Source organism: Petaurus breviceps, unplaced genomic scaffold (genome assembly GCF_028583685.1).
Source record: "Petaurus breviceps papuanus isolate PSGF00001 unplaced genomic scaffold, PetGlider_PUasm1.0 47, whole genome shotgun sequence".
NCBI lineage: Eukaryota > Metazoa > Chordata > Mammalia > Diprotodontia > Petauridae > Petaurus > Petaurus breviceps.
In genome coordinates, this window is record NW_027186349.1 from 3,776,232 (window position 1) to 3,781,715 (window position 5,484).

A 5,484-nucleotide genomic window follows, 5' to 3' on the forward strand; every position below is an offset into this window, starting at 1 on the left:
AAGGAAGGAAGGAAGGAAGGAAGGAAGGAAGGAAGGAAGGAAGGAAGAAAGGAAGGAAGGAAGGAAGGAAGGAAGGCAAGAAAGTCCCACTCCTTTGCTATAATCATGTATGCATCTTATGTATTTACTCCTAAGATCACATCTGATTTTGGGGAGCTTATGTAAAACTAATAAGCTTCCACCTTGAACATATACTTTACAAATGTACTGAAAATAATACTACTGAAAACTTGAAAACCTTTCATTGCTTATGGATTGGGGGAAAAATCTCATAATATTTTTCTTTGGAAATTTCCATTTGTTTTGCAATCAGCTCCAAGGAATATTGATGTCTTACTAATGGAAATTTTAGCACTCTGAACCACTCACAGTGGTGCTACAAGTACTCCTGTTGTGCAAATTCTATCTTACTACATCAGGAAAAAATATCAGATTCTTTAGCAGCTGTTATTAAGCTTACTGGGCTGCAAAATGCAATGAAGAGCTTCATTTTACTTGCCAAGACATGTGTCTACATCTGCAAGAGAAAAGTGCTGTGATACTTTCCTGACATTTGATCTATTCTGTCAGTTATTGAAATTGATTTTAGACTGATATTGCAAAATGAAAAACATATAAAACTGTTATACTCTTAAAACAAAGAATATAATATGTCCCCAAATTGTTTTTTATTTACACATATAAATATTGGTAGCTGACTTATAGCTAAAGAACTGTTTTGGTTCATCTAAATGGAACATACAGAAAGTCAGTTTCCTTGAAACAAAAGGTGTGTGAAAAGGAGTAATAAAGAAGATTTGAAGGAAAGCAAAGTTGAGGCTGTAGTGGGCTACAAATATTGGGCAGCATGTTTTCTATTTCATTGTAGAGAAAATTAGGAGCAACTGAATATGAACGTTTTTATTTGCCTTGGTATTGCCACATTTCAGCATAGCCCTGTGCACATTGTAGAAGCTTCATCAACAAATATTCATTATTTGACAGATATTTATAAAAAAGAGGAATAGCTAGAAATCTAACTATAAACTGATTTATGAATATATTTCAAATGAAAAAGATAACTATTAATCACTTCTCTAATGAAATACCAATAGTGACCACTAAAAAATTAAACAATTTTTCACAGGTACAGTATAATTCTATGTCTTGAACACTGTACAGAGTTACTACTCCGTAGTAGTATTTCCAGCATTTTTATTCACTAGCATATCATTATTTAAATGAACCAATGCTTTTAGAATAAAAATATAACAGAAAGATTTCAAAAGGATCATGGAATATATTGCTACATTTGCAGTCAAGGAGAGCATAGTTTAAACCTTGCCTATGATACTAATTGTGTATCCATGGGCAAACCACTTCAACTTTCTAAGCTTCAATATCCTCCTATAAAACAGGAATAACTATACCAAACATGAAAAGCAGTATTACCTAGAGGAGAGAGAAGGCCTACATATTCAAGTTCTATTTCTGATTCATACTAGCTCTATGACCCTTGGCCAGTGTCTCAAATGAGTCTTAAGATTTTGTATGTTTCAGAAGTGAGGAATCTGCATGTATATATCCATATCTATACCTTTATCAATAGCTATATTTATAACTCTCAACATGTATGCATATATGCACATGTGTGTAATAGATGTATGAATAAACATTTGTATGCATACACATTTATATTTGCATATATGCATGCATGCATACGTGTGTATGATTTCTCCCTTACCAAAAAGTTTCTTAAAATGATAGAATTAAATGCTCAAACCACAGTTAATACAAGTACCCACCTCATAGAGCTGTTATACAATTGAAAGTTTGCAAGCTTAAAATATTATGTAAATGAGAACAGTTAATAATTTACCATATTACTAATTATTATTTTTTTCTTTCTGGATGCTTTTTTTTCTTTTTTGGAGAAGGGAAGGCAAGGCAATTGGGGTTAAGTGATTTGCCCAAGGTCACACAGTAAGTGTGTCAAATGTCTGAGGTCAGATTTGAAGTCAGGTCTTCCTGACTCCAGGGCCTGACCCATTTGAGAATGTTTTCTAGGAATTCTATTTTTATCTGTAAAAAGTATCAGACGTTTTGCTGTAATTCAGTCAACTGATTTAGTTTAGTTCAAATACGATTACATGAGTTCTCAACTGTGCATAATTTAGCTATTCTCAGCAATACAATGATCCAAGACATTTCTCAGGGACTTAGGGTGAAAAATATTATTGACTTACACAGAAAGAACTTATAGAATCTGAATGCAGATTGAAGGAATTTTTTAAACTTTATTATTATTATTATTTTTGCTGTGCATTATCTTTTGCACCATGGCCAATATGAAAATATTGTGCATGCCTGCTCATGTATCAGTATCAAATACCTTCTGAATGGGGGAGGAGGAGATAATTTGAAACTCCAAATAAAAAATAATATTAAAAATAGTTGTTTACATATAGTTGAGAAAAAAATAAGAAAAAAATTGTGAAGTAAACAATTACATGGATTCATCTCAACTTTATTGAAAGTAATTGTGACTTCTAATCAAGTTCCCTATTCTTTCCCTTCCCTTCTTTTCATCCTTTCACTTCTTATTCTTTCCCATCACAAATATTATGTTTCGTATTTTAGCTCTCTTCATGGGGCAAGGAAGGCAATTGTGTCTATTTTCTTCCATGACATAAAAATTAAGAAACCAATATTTAAACTTATATACATGTAAGACAAAATGACTTTGTGTTGGTTCTGCTGTTCCTGAATTGTATTTGAGGCATTATTTTAAAGCTGTTTGGAAGGGAGTATTTGAAGAGTTAAACTGGTTTCTTTCCTCTACTCTGCCATCGTGGTCCTGCCTCTCTAATGACCTCAGTTTCGGTGGCTCTATAGTTTGTTCAATCTTGATATAAACATCTTCAATAAACAGGAACATATGGAGGACCTCAATTTCCACAGGGGACTTTTCATTGCCCTAATCTCTGTATTGGATCTTTTGACAAGTCTGTATCTCCCTCTTCTATGGCTCATCTGATGATAATTGGAGAGTTATTACAATATTTTATTTAAGTTCTCATGTTTTTTTTCTTTTTTTTTTAAAGCAATCGGGGTTAAATTACTTGCCCAAGGTTACACGGCCAGTTATTTCTGGGTGTGGCGCTAAGTATCTGAGCCCGGATTTGAGCCACCTGGCCACCCCTAAGCAATTGGGGTTAAGTAACTTGCTCAAGGTTACATGGTCAGGTGTTTCTGGGTGGGTGCTAAGTGTCTGAGCCCGGATTAGATTCCCAGGTAATCCGGGCACTAGAGCCGGTGCTCCTACTCACTGTGCTACCTGGCCGCCCCCAAGTTCTCATATTTTTCTGAAAAAAATCTTTGGGAAATTAGAAAAAAATATTTTTTTATTATTGTCAAGCATAGTGAAACCACTGCACTTGGACCTTAACATCATAGCCTTAAAAGGTCTAAATAGGATTTAGAAACAGCACTAAAAAAAAAAAAAACCTGGCCATATGGGATATTAGATAGATACAGATAAATGTAGATATATACATACATATATGCACTTACATATACATACATACACACATATATGCACACATCTTTATGTGTATATATTCATATGTATCTATATAGAAGTATGTATGTATGCCTATATTCTATTTTTATATACATACACATATAATCCTATACACACATACAGACAAATACATATGTGGAGAGAGAGAGACAGATTGGCACAGAGAGACAGATGGAGAAACAGAGAGAGACAGACAGTGACAGAGACAGAGAGAGAGAGGAGATCAGGAGATCTCTGCTAGAGGCAATAAAAGATATAAAGTCATAGAGGGACCAATTTGCAAGATATTTAAGGAGAAGAATATATCAAAAGCATGGGAAAAATCCTCTGATCTTATTGGTTTCTAGAAGATAAGGTGACCAATCAAACTTCAACACCTTTAACTTTACTCACCATCTATACAAAATACTTAAGACGGTCATCTTAACAATTCATCTTGATGATGGTTAAATTGAAGACATCCAGCTTGAGAGTATTAGTAAGGACCATGCAGGCCTTAACAAATGATATTCAACAATGGATCATGTCATTACTATCTTACCATTCACTAAAAGATGCAAAGAACATAAAATGGTATTGTGATAACTTTTTGATGATAAAAATCATTCAACTTGGTACATTAAAATATTGCCTTAAAACTCTTTTATGGCAAAGTGTCACCAATCCATATATCAAGCTCATTAAAAAAATTATATAGTATTTACAAATCTGGCATTGTTGAAGGTGATATAAAAGCTGGCTGTTATGAGAGACAGAAGTAAAATTATCTATGTAACTAAAAATAGTTGAGGCGCCGGGTCCGCGAGGCGGAGAAGGAACCCCGCTTGGGGAGGGGGACAGGGGAAGAGGGAGGGGCGGGATGGAGAAGAAGGGGCGGACTCCGAGCGGCAGCGACGCAAGATGGCAGCGACCACGGGCTCAGGAGTGAAAGTCCCTCGAAATTTCCGACTGTTGGAAGAACTCGAAGAAGGCCAGAAAGGAGTAGGAGATGGGACAGTTAACTGGGGTCTTGAAGATGATGAAGATATGACACAAGATGAACAGGAATGATTATTGGGCCTCCAAGAACAATTTATGAAAACCGAATATACAGCCTTAAAAGAGAGTGTGGACCTAAATATCCAGAAGCCCCCCCATTTGTAAGATTTGCAACAAAAATTAATATGAATAGAATAAATAGTTCTAATGGAGTGGTGGACCCAAGAGTCATATCCGTGCTAGCAAAATGGTAAAATGCATATAGCATCAAAGTGATTCTGCAAGAGCTTCGAAGTCTATTGATGTCTAAAGAAAATATGAAGCTTCCTCAGCCTTTCTGAAGGACAATGTTACAGCAATTAATAAAAAAAAAAAAATCTTCCTTCTTTAAAAAAAGTAATAAAAAATTTTAAAAATCATCATTCCTAGCAATGACCAAGTTATAATATTTAATAATTTTAATTTAAGAATTCCACATAAAAGACATGGTAAAAAGAAACTAAATAACAAAGGCATCCTGTAGCCAATAAAAGAGTTAAAGAAGAAAAAAAAAGAAATGGATGCAACATGAATTTGATTTAAGTTATGTATCAAAGTATGATGATTTTTTGTATGTCTAGGGTGGAAGAATCTCATCACCAAGTAATGCATTGGGGGGGGGGTACTATAACTCTCAAAGGTTATTTTCTAAGTTATAAAGAAAAGACAATACATATCACTGGAGAGGATGCATACATTAAAGAAATATTGAGGTACATATCAGAATATCACAATCACATTTGGAATTAGAAGAAACATTAGCAACCATATAATCTGAAAAAAAATCTAAGTTTACAGGATACTTAATATAGCATATCTACTAAGTAATTATCCATCCTTTTTTATAAGATTTATGGTGGACTGAGAGGAGAAATCAAGAAAGTTTTCCAAATATTTCTTCATTC

At 34.2% G+C, this 5,484-nt stretch overlaps 1 pseudogene; it reads left to right on the forward strand.

Moving 5' to 3' along the window:
- The first annotated feature begins 4,424 nt into the window (after nt 1–4,424).
- Nucleotides 4,425–4,903, forward strand: LOC138171756 (ubiquitin-conjugating enzyme E2 variant 1 pseudogene; annotated as a pseudogene).
- The last annotated feature ends 581 nt before the right edge of the window (nt 4,904–5,484 follow it).